Source organism: Chlamydotis macqueenii, chromosome 10 (genome assembly GCF_036417535.1).
Source record: "Chlamydotis macqueenii isolate bChlMac1 chromosome 10, bChlMac1.mat, whole genome shotgun sequence".
Taxonomy (NCBI): Eukaryota; Metazoa; Chordata; class Aves; order Otidiformes; family Otididae; genus Chlamydotis; species Chlamydotis macqueenii.
Window position 1 is genome coordinate 7,600,608 of NC_141565.1, and position 10,821 is coordinate 7,611,428.

At 63.9% G+C, this 10,821-nt stretch overlaps 1 pseudogene; it reads left to right on the forward strand.

The window, feature by feature from the left end:
• Positions 1–131: 131 nt before the first annotated feature.
• LOC147599516 (maestro heat-like repeat-containing protein family member 7) lies at positions 132–10,751 on the forward strand (annotated as a pseudogene).
• The last annotated feature ends 70 nt before the right edge of the window (positions 10,752–10,821 follow it).

Here is a 10,821-nt window from a genome sequence, read left to right on the forward strand (position 1 = left end):
GAGAGCTAAGAGCCTCGGCGTGCCGAGGGGCTGGGGGCTGCGCCCCAGCTCAACCCGGCCACAGGTGGGGGTGGCATCAGGCCCCGGGGAGCCAGGGGATGGGGGACAGGGAGGTCCCTGCGAGAAGGGAGATGCCCCTGGTGCAGATGAAGCCCAGCCCCATTGCAGGAGGAGGAGGAGGAGGGAGTCAGTCCTGTCTGCCCCGGGGCAAGGATGGGTTCATGGGGCTCAGGGGCAGCAGGAGGAGTCCGGGGCAGGGGGGGATCAGTGGGCTTGGGGGGCTGAAGTTGGGGCGCTTTGTGACACCCTGTGTCAGCCGGCCCGGCCTGCACGGCGTCTGGGAGGACAGTGTTGGGACAGGGTGGGAGCGAGGAGCCCCCTGAGGAGGGCCGCCTGTGCCCCACTGCCCCTGGCCGGGCAGCTCCGGGTGCTGCGCGGTCCCCCTCACCCCTTTCCTCCGTCTGTCCCTCCCGCAGGATGGACAGGAGGCCCCCTGAGCGCCCCAAGCTTGCCTGGGAGGAGAGGGGAGCTGCCCCGGCTCGCTCCTCCAGGCCACAGCCCAGCGAGGAGAGCCGAGTGCAGCCGCTGCTGGCGGGTGAGTGTGTGGGCGCTGCGGGCAGGGGGCTGCCCACCCTGCCTGCCCTGCCCTCGGGGCTCCCACGGCGCAGCAGCCAGGCAGCCAGCCTTGTCATGGCATCCCCGGGACAGGGACCCTCCTTGCCGCCCGCTGCCGGCGCCTCCCTGGCCCGGGCATGCCCAGGCCCCCTCCCCGTGCTGCCCTCCGGCATTGTGCCCTCTCCCCTGGGGCGCACAGGGGACATCTGTGTCCCAGCCTTGAGCCAGGGCTGCTGACATCCCCGGCAGCTGGGCACAGGGCTGCGGTTGTCCCCCCTGCCTGTCCCCAGCCCTGCCTGCTCTCTCTTGGCCAGGTTCGCACTGCTCCGCCTCAGCTGAGCCCAGGGAGGAAGGGGAAGAGACCCTGGCCACCATCCGAGCCTGCCTCGCGACCACACCAAAGGTATCCACGGCCGCTTCTACGAGGCTGCGCCCACATGTCCCGGCCGCTCTTTGTTCCCCCATCCCATGCTCGGGAGGTGCCAGGGGCCGTGCGAGGCCCCGCCGGCTGTCTCTCCCTCCTGACGCTGTCTGTCTGTCCGTGCCCTCCCTGGCTGGCAGGAAGAGGACCAGAAGCTGAAGTTTCTGGCTGCCATCTGCACCATCTGCAGCATCGCCAAGGTGGACTCCGGGCTGTGGAGCATACTTTGCCTCTGGCAGTGGGAGATGATGGAGACCATCAAGGTGTGGGGACGGCCAGCCAGGCTGAGGCAGGGGCAGGGGCAGGGGCATGGGCAGGGGCCCAGCCCTGGGGACAGGAGGTAGCGGGGATGCGCATGAGCACTGCTCCGTGTCTCCATCCTGGGAGATCCTCCAAAGCCAGCTGGGTGGCCCAGCTGGAGCCACGACTTGAACCCAACAACTGCCGTGTCCTGACCTGTCCCACCTTGCTCTGCTCCCCAGGCGCTGCTGCTAGAGGAGCCCGCTGGCCACCTGGGCACCGCGGTGCGGCAGCAAGCCATGCTGGCCATCACCTCCATGAGGTAACTGCCCAAGCCCCCAGCTTGGCGTCCCCGGTGCCCGGCAGCTGCCACGGCCACGGCCCTGAGTGGGGGGTGTCCGCAGTCCTGGCTCCCGCAGGGAGGCGGGCAGCAGGGCAGGGCGTGCCGCGGGCTTTTCAGCGCAAAGGGGAATTTCAGTGTCACAGGGGGTTGAGGTGTCCCCTGCAGCGTGGGGATCAGCCCAGGTCTCCCAGCCCGGGGTCTGCCTCCTCCTTGCTGGGTCCGAAGAGCACCTCTCTGTCCCCACAGCAGAGCCAGGCTGCTTCTGCAGGAGAAGAGCAACAGCCTCGTCTGCACCTGCCTCGGCAGCGTCTTCCACCTGCCTCCGCAGGCGGGCAGCCGGGGCCCCGAGGCTATTCTCTACTCCAAGGTATGCCACCTTGGGGTGAGCGACAGAGAGCTCCCCCACCCCGAGGTCCCTTCCTGGGCACCGCGGGGCCACGGCCATCCCAGCCCAGGCTTCCAGGGCTGCCCCCAAGACTCTACCTCCCCTTGCAGACCCTGGCCGCGGTGGACAGCATGCTGCAGACGCTGGTACACAGCGCCGACAGCGTCGGCCTCCTGGAGCTGCAGAACATCTTGCAGGTCTGGCCTTGGCACAGGGTTCCCACGGGCAGTAACCCCCAGCTGGAGCGGTGCCCCCCCAGCACCTGCTGCAGGGAGGGGGGCAGGGAACGTGCCTCCTTCCCTGCCGTGTCCCCCGCCCCAGCCCCCTGCCTTCTGGCTGGGTGACAAAGCCCCTTCTCCTCCTGCCCCAGCTCACCCCACCCCTGCAGCCTTGCCCGCTGCCCGTCCTGCCCAACACTCCCTCCCAGATGCACCTGCCTGCGTGGCAAGGGAAGCCCAGCCCAGGGGCTCCCCGCCTCTGGCTTCACCGTGGGCCATATCCCAGAGCCCCCAGCGCAGGTGCCCAGGGAGGCGGTCACCTCAAAGCCTTGGGGTGGGTGGGTGGGGGCCAGAGGGACTTTTTTTCGCGGGGGCAGTGAGCGGAAGGCAGCAGAGGCAGCGGCAGGAGCGGGATGCAGTGACCTGCCTGGCCACAGCAGGCTGCTGCAAGGGGCAAGACGGATGCGTGCCCCATCCCCGGCACTGCCCCAGAGCAAGCCTGGCCAGGCAAGCACGGTGCCGTGCTGTGCCGAGCCACCTCCCTGGCACACCAGCAGCTTTTCTCCTCCCAGTTCCTGCTGCCCTTCACCGATTCCCAGCCGGCAGCGGTGCAGGAGAGGGCCGTGACACGGATTGCTGAGCTCACCAACTTCATCACCACCTACACCCTGCCGCAGGTACCGAGCTCGTGCTCTGGGCAGCCCCAGGCCCCATCCCTGTGCCCCTGAGCCCCGGCGCCCCCCAGGGAAGCTGGGCGCCCAACCAGCAGGAGGTGGGGAGCCGGGGTCTTTGCCCTGCTCCTGTCCTGCTCTTGCTCTCTCCTAGAGCACAGGGACAGGCAGCACCCTGGGGCCGCCAGCCCTGCCCTGCTCTGGGCTGCTGCCTGACCGCTCTGGGAGCAGCTGGGGCTCGCCTTGTGCCCGGCCTCACCCTGTGCCCGTGCTGCTTCTCTTCCCCAGCTCTGCCCCTGCTTTGCACAAGCCACGCGCTTCAGACATCAGTGTCCCGAGGCGCACAGGTTTGTGATGCTAGGGAGGCTGGTGGGACACCTCACCCTCTGCTGCGCCTCCAAGGACAGCAGGACCTGCAAGCAGGCTGCAGAGGCTCTCTATCACCTGCACGTCTTCATCCTCCAGCAGAAAAGTAAGAGAAGCCATGTCGGGCTGGTTCCCCCCAGGCGTGGGCAGCCAGGGCCTACTCTCCTCAGCAAGGGAAAGCCAGATCCAACTCACCTGCCTGCCTGCAGGCCGAAAAGACATTTCCCCTCATCCCCGCTCGCAAGAGCCCTGGACCTCCCTGGGTATATGCTCCCTGGACCTGGCTGCGTGCCCTCTTTCTTTGCCAGCCACTTTTCAGCCCCACGCTCTGTAAGAGCACCTCCAGCTCTGCACCCTCTCTCTGAGCGCATGGATTTTCCTTCTCTTCAGGCAGGTGGGGGGATCCTGGCCTCACCCAGGAGCAGGTTCAGAATTTCTGGCAAGAGATGCAGTGCTGGCACGTTTTGCGAATCAGGCACATCAAAAAAATCTTCATGGTAAGAAGTGACTTTGGCTCCTGGCTGGTCAGCGTGAGTGAAGGGACGGATGATGCATGGAGATGAGGAGTGCTCGTGCTGTTCCTGAGGAGCAACTGGGCAAAGGCCCCAAGCAAGCTCCGGTTCCCCACGAGACTCTGACCCCCGCGGTCAATTCTGCTTCCCAGCGCAGCCTGGCTCTGTGTCCCACTCTCACTGCACAGCCGAGATGCTCTGGGTGACACTCTAGGTGACAAATCTCCCCTCCTCTACTTCCTCCTGCAGATGTTTGTGCAATACCTCAGGCCCTCTGACCGGGTAGACGTCATGCTCATGGCCATCAAGAGCCTGAGAGCTGAAAGCACCTACAGCATCAAGGTGGCTGCCCACATGGTGGAGGTTCTTGTGGAGGAGTCTGACTTCCGGCAGGAACAGGTGAGCAGCCATGGCTGACACGGCCGATGGTCTGGCCCAGCGGGGCACCGTTCCTCCCCCGGCTCCACACCTGGCCAGCGCTGAGGCTGTCTCAAGCCGGCACACCGCAACGGAAATGGAAGCAGCTCCCAGCAGGAGCTGGGGACGTGGTCGCACTGGCCCTGCTAACGTCCTCACTCCCACCTGTGTCTCCCCTCCAGTTGCTGAAGATTGTGGGGGCCATCTACAGAAACCTGCCCTCCATCTTGGCAGTGGTAGCCCGCAACAGCCTGGACAGGGCCCTGCTGGTGCTGACGGGCAAACACCCCAGAGAGATGGTGGCCAGCCTGCTGCAGTGCTCCCCGACGTGCACCCGGTATGGGCTCCATCAGCCTTTTGGGGCTCCTCTCACGCTGGGAGAGGGGCCCCAAGACCCTCCCGAGGGACTTCAGCCGGCCATCCTCCGGCGTGTCCCCGCTGACAGAGCCCTGGCTTCCCGCAGTGTCGCTGTGGACATGTGGAAGGTGATGCTCTCTGAGCCCCAGGCGGCGCAGAGGGTGCTGGGGGAGCTGCTCAGCACGCTGATGAGCCCGTCGCTGTGCAAAACCTCCCCCAAGGACAACCCACGCATCCTCTCCTTGGCTGTGAGTTGCTGGATGAGGCCTCGCTGAGCTCTGGAGCTGCTCTCAGCTGTGCGGGGCCCCCGCTCCCCTTCCCTGCCCACCCTGAGCCTTGACCTCCCCAGGGACACGGCGACAACTTGGTGTCTGGGTGTCTTCCGCAGGCAGCCAGGGCCATAAGCGAGATCCTGCTGCAGGAGGTGGGGGCGAATCAGGCGGATGAGTCCCCCTGCCTCCAGGAGGTGGAGGCAATTTTCCCCCAGCTCTTCCTGGCGATGCTGATCCAAGTGTCGTTCACCACCAAGCTGACACCGCAGGAGGTGTACATCTTCTGGAAGCATCACCAAGAGAATATGCTCACTCCCATCAGGTGCTCCATCCCTGTCCTCTCATCCCTGCCAGCCACCCGGAACCAAGCTGGGGGTCCCGGTGGGAGCTGGGCGTTTCTCCTTGTGCAGGTCTATGGTGCACTCCACAAAACGGCTGCTGTGCAGCATGGGCTATGAGAGCCAGGCGGTGGCCATCGAGACGCTGGGTGGCTGGGAGGCCCTGCTCAGCGCCCAGAGCCACCTCACGGGAGTGCGCGTGGTGGCCAGGTGAGAGCCCCTTCTCCATGCTCCCCAGGGACCGGGCACGCCACGCCCTCCTTTTGGGCTGATGGCAGGGGCGTCCCCATTGCTCGGAGAAAGTGCTGCAGACTGGTGATGTCCAGACTGGGGCAAACCCCAAAGAGATGTGCGCACCTGGCTCAAGCCTGACGGTGCCTCCTTCTCCCTGCCAGGGAGATGATGAAGACCCCGACAGACCTGCGCACCTCCATCTTCCACCATCTGGTACAGCTCCTCAGGGTGGAAGACCCCATTCAGGAGATGGCCCTCATGGTTTTCCTCATCGAGGTGAGCCTAATGGCACTGCTCCAAGCTCCCTCTGACGTTCGGCTCTCCCACGCCCACCGCTACGAGGGGAGCCGGGGCAGCGGGTGGCCTCCGGTCGGCATTGTGGAGGGGCAGGCGAACAACCAACACGGTGTGGTGTGGGGCACGGGGGCTCTCCGCAATCCCTGCCGCCTCCGTCTGGGCTTGGTCTTGCCCTGGCGTCCTGGCCCTGAGCTGACGGTCAGAGCCGGCACCTCACCTCACCAGCTCCCGCTGCGTGTGTTTCAGATGCTGGACTGCACCGACCTCAGCCAAGAGCTGGACCGTGCCCTGGCAATCTTCCCCATGTACCTGCAGAGCCAGTGCCTGGGGATGTCCAGCCTGGTGCTCAGGGGGATCCTCAGGCTCACCGAGAGGCCTGACACGGTGAGTCGGGAGCAGCTGGGACAGCAGCCCGGGGTGGAGCAGGGGGCGGTGGGTAACGCGGCTGTGCTGGTGAGCCCTGTCCGCCGGGACCTTGCCCTCCTCACCCGCGCTGCCTGCCCAGGAGCCGGCAGGGTGCCCGATGTTCACCGAGGTCGCTGCTTAACAACAAGGAGGTGGCGTGTCTCACACAGGCAAGGAGAACCCTCGTCCTGATGCAGCACGTCATGGAGCAGCTGCAGAGTGCTGACGGTGACGCCGCCGCCCTGGCCCTGCTTGTGCTCAGCAACATGCTCCAGCTGCTGGAGGGGAACGCGCCCAGCCTCACCGCCCTGCTGCTGGCCAGCAAGCTCCAGCCACTCTTTGACCACGTAAGGCTGGGGGAGAGCCCCGTGCCCCCCTCACCAGGCACCTCCGTTCACACCTCCCAGCGCAGCCCTCCTGCTCTGCAGGGGGATGCTTTGCCCCGCAGCCCCCAGACCCCATTGCTGCCCTCCGTGGCTCCGTGCTGCGTCCCAGAGCCCCTGCATAGACTCACCCCGGCTCAGCCTCCCTGCTGCAGAGGACGCTGCTGGCAGGACAGCAGCAGGCATGCTGAGCCCCACCAATCCCCACCCTGCCCTGGCAGCATCCCCCAGCCCTCCACAGGCTCTCCCTCACCAGCCCTCAGCCCCGGGGACCCCAGCCCCTCTGGGTGACCTTCTGCGTGCCACAGCTCGCTGCCTTTTGGAGCAGGGTTGCCTGCCTCCGCTTTTCCGCCTCCACCTCAGCCCCTTGCTCAGCACGGGCTTGGGGCTGAGCTCCCCATCCCTTCCTCCCCCAGGAGTCGGACACCGTGCGGGAGCTCTCCATCCAGCTCTTCCAGAGCACAATCGGGGTTGTGGCAAGCACTGAAAAGAAGAAGATGAAGCAGGTGGTGTGGGACAGCCTGCTGCCACTGCTCTTTCACCTGCATGACGAGAACAAGAACGTGGCCAAGGTGGGGTTCCCAACCTGACCAAAACGTTGAAGCCCCGACGGGCTTCCAGCCAGAGAGGGTGGCTGCCCTGATCTCCCCCTGGGAGATGCCGAACCCGGGGGCAGCATCAGTGCCCAGCTGGTGCCTCTTCCCCGCACGGGCCGGGACAGGCTCTGAGCCCTGCCAAGAGGGGGGACACGGGCTCCTGTGGCCCTGCTGATGGTGGTGGCATCTCTACTGCTCACCAGGCCTCCCAGGAAGCCCTCCACTGCGCTGGCCTGTTCCTAAAGTGGAGGCAGCTGGCGCAGCTGGCCGAGACCACGCAGGCGTGGAGGATCAGCGAGTGCCTGGTAAGCACGGCCCCAACACCCCCGCCATCCTCCCTGGGTGAGCCCTGCTCTGTGCCCAGCGCGGGGGACGGAGGGCTGTGCCCCCACGGCTGCACACAGCCTCCCAGAGCAGGCTCTGCTCCAGGCTGTCCTCGGCCCCGGGGTCCCAAAGGGGACCCTGCCACCAGCATGGCGCCCTGGTGTCCCCGGGTAGCCCTCTGCTCCCTCCAAAACCCAATGCCGCACGGCAGGGAGCTGGGGGGAAGGAGAGTGGCCCTGGGCAGGGGGACAGCCCGACTCGGGGCCAGCTCTGCACCAATCCTGCGCCGTTCTCCTCCCTCCAGCTGGCCAGGAAGAGCAGCAGGGCCGAGGTCTACCTGCGCCAGAGCCAGCCCTACCTGCAGAGCCCACAGGAGACCCTGCGGCGAGAAGCTGTCAGGTTCATCGGTGAGCCACGAGCCCTGGGGTCCCTGCCTCTCTTGGGCACCCCTTCACCCCTCCCACCCCTGGCAGGAGGCTCATCCACCCCCTCCCCGATGCTGCACCTCCCCGGGGAGCTGTGCGGCCAGGCAGGCTGCATGGCAGGGTCCCTAACACGCGGTGGGGTCCCCGACACACTGTGTCCCCCCAGGGCTCATCGGGCGGCAGCTGAATGAGCCCGAGGAGATGGAGAACATCATCCAGAGTGAGTAAGGGCAGCGGGGAGGACGAAGGACTCCCAGCCAGGGCTCCCCCCCAGCCCGGCCAAAGGGGGCTTTGCTGCCACTGCGTCTGTGGGGAGGGGGGTGTTTCTGGATGGGGTTGTTCCTGACCAGCAGCCCCAGCGCAGCCACCTGCCCCCTGGCTCCCTCCTAGCCCCAGGAATCTTGGGCTGCAATGTGCCCTGCCTGGAGGGGACAAAGGGCTGTCACCTCACCCCTGCTGCTTTGTCCCCACAGTCCTTGAAGAGGCAAAGAACGACACCAGCCTCCCGGTCCGTTCCCTGGCGTCTCAGGTCACCCTCATCCTCCAAGAAAGGCAGCGGAGGCCCAGGTTTAATCTGCGGCGACGGATCTCACAGGTGCTGAGGGCGTGGAGGAGGTGATGGCACTCGGCCCCCAGTGGGGACTCTGCTCCCACAGAGACGAAGCCGCAGCCCCAGCCCCACGACGCTCTGCGGGCTGAGGCATGCCCACTTCCCCAAGTCAAAGAGGAGAAGAGAGACCTCAGCCCCACAAGAGCCAGCATCTTCTGCAGAACGGCAGGACTGCTGCTCTTTCCAGTGGGCAACACCTGAAACTGAAGGCTTCCCAGGACCTGGCTCTGCCCTCTGCAAGGTTCAGCCTGACCGGAGCTCTGGAAGACTCTGTTTTATTCAAAAAAAATAATAAACCCAAAAAATAAAACCACCTTTATTTACATCTTTTTTTTTTTAAAAAAATCACACTCTTGCTCACAGGAAAAATCTTCTCTTAAAAACGTGGTTGGGCTTAAACACAACCTGGGTGTGTTGGTTTTGTTCAGCGTGGGGGAGGCTGTGATGGCAGCTTCTGCAAGAAGCTTCTAGAAGTTTCCCCTTTGTCCAGTGGACACGGCCGGGCCTAGGGCGGACCTGCCGCTGGCCAGGGCCGAGCTAATTGGTAGCAGAACGTTCCCTGACAAGGCCTCTGTGATAACGTATTTAAGAAGGGGAAAAATAAAAAGAAAAAAAGAGAGAAGTTGTGAAGAAGCTGAGTGGGGGCAGCGAGCCTTGTGGGCCTTGTGGCCCTCAGCCTCCGGCCTCCCCCGGGGCAGCCATCTTGGCCCCATTCAGCCCAGCTCGGCTGCAAGAAGTGGAGGGGAGATGAGATGGACGATGTGACGGGAACCTGAGAGGCGTCTGCCTGCCTGTTGTGAAGAATTTTTTGTGAGAGGAACGGCTGCAGACGCCAAGGGGAGTGAAGGAGGGGGAGCAGTAATGCTGCTACGGGCAGAGATTCCCCTGCAGCCTGCGGTGCAGCCCATGGTGGAGCAGGTTGTCCCCCTGCAGCCCATGGAGGGCCCCACGCCGGGGCAGGCGGAGGCCTGAAGCAGGCTGTGGCCCGTGGAGGGCCCGCTGGGCCAGCTGTTCGGGAGGGACTGCACCCCGTGGAAAAACGACCCACGCCGGAGCAGTTTATCGAGGACTGTAGCCCGTGCGAGGGATTCATTGCTGCAGCAGGGGGGGAATGTGAGGAGTTCTTGCCCCGAGGAGGAAGGGGTGGCGTAAAGCGACGTGTGATGGCCTGACCATAACCCGCATTCCCTCTTCCCCCCTGTGCCGCTTGGAGTGGGGAAAGGAGGTGGAGATAATTGAATATAAAGTTGAGCCCGGGAAGAGGAGGGGTGGGAAGAAGTTGTCTTCTTCCCTTTCGCATTCTCCTGCTTTGGTTGTGTGAGAAATAGCCACACACCATGAAAAATTCGCACCGACCCCTCTGTGCCCGCACCGCTTCCTTCCCGGCCCTGCTGTTATAAAATGATTAAGCAATGTAATTCTAGAACAACGTGGTTTTTTGTCTGTTGTAGCGATATTAGGCGGTGTTTGCTGTCCGTGTCCCTGCAGTCACATAGGACAGACTTCCTATGTCACCTGTTAATCCTCAGAGAGAACTGGGAGTTTTAGGATTGTCGGGAAAATGTCTTATTCTCCTTGTTAAAAGTCAGCCTGGCACAGCTCTGGTGGTGGAGAGGGATGGTAGAACGAAGGCTGGCCGCGAGGACAAAGCATAGAACGGGTCCTGAGGCAGAACTTGAGGGGTAAAGAAGAGGAAGGAGCACCGTGACCTGTTCTCAACAGCACGCGTGGAGAGTTTTAAGGAAAGCTCAACCAACGGAGTGGAGGAGGGGGCGCGCTGGCGACCCCCAGGACCACCAGACAACGCTCAACTCAAAATACTGATCATGCACAAGTGGGTGGGGAATATTATAATGATTTCTAGAAAAAGTAATGACAGTGTATCAATATTCTGTGAATTTTTCATGATTATGTACGAAGTTACTGAATTCATTCTGTCCAGATTTTTAGACCAGTATGCACGCTAGGTGGGACGATTTCCCGTGCATCTAGCACCTCAATAAGGAATGCCTGCTTCTTAATGCTCCGTTTCGTTAGAGAGTTTCATTGCAATTACGGTGACACTGCCACCCTCGGGCAGGGCCCCCCGTGCCGCCTCGTGTGGCTCCGCAGGCCCAGGCTGGGCTCAGTGGGGCTGTGGGCCCTGGGCGGGGAGCTGGGGCGATGCCCCCGCCCTGATTCCAGACAAAGGCTGGTGGAACCCCCAAGCGCGTCATGGCAACCGTAACCGGGAAGACCCAGCCGGACCCCAACAGTTCCCGATCTCTGCGGCTGAGCGCACAGGAGGGCGTCCAGCGTCCCTGTGTGCCCAGCAGCCTTTGAGCGAGGGAAGCGCCGCGGGCCTGCTCCGCGGCCTCGTGTGTGAGAGCTAAGAGCCTCGGCGTGCCGAGGG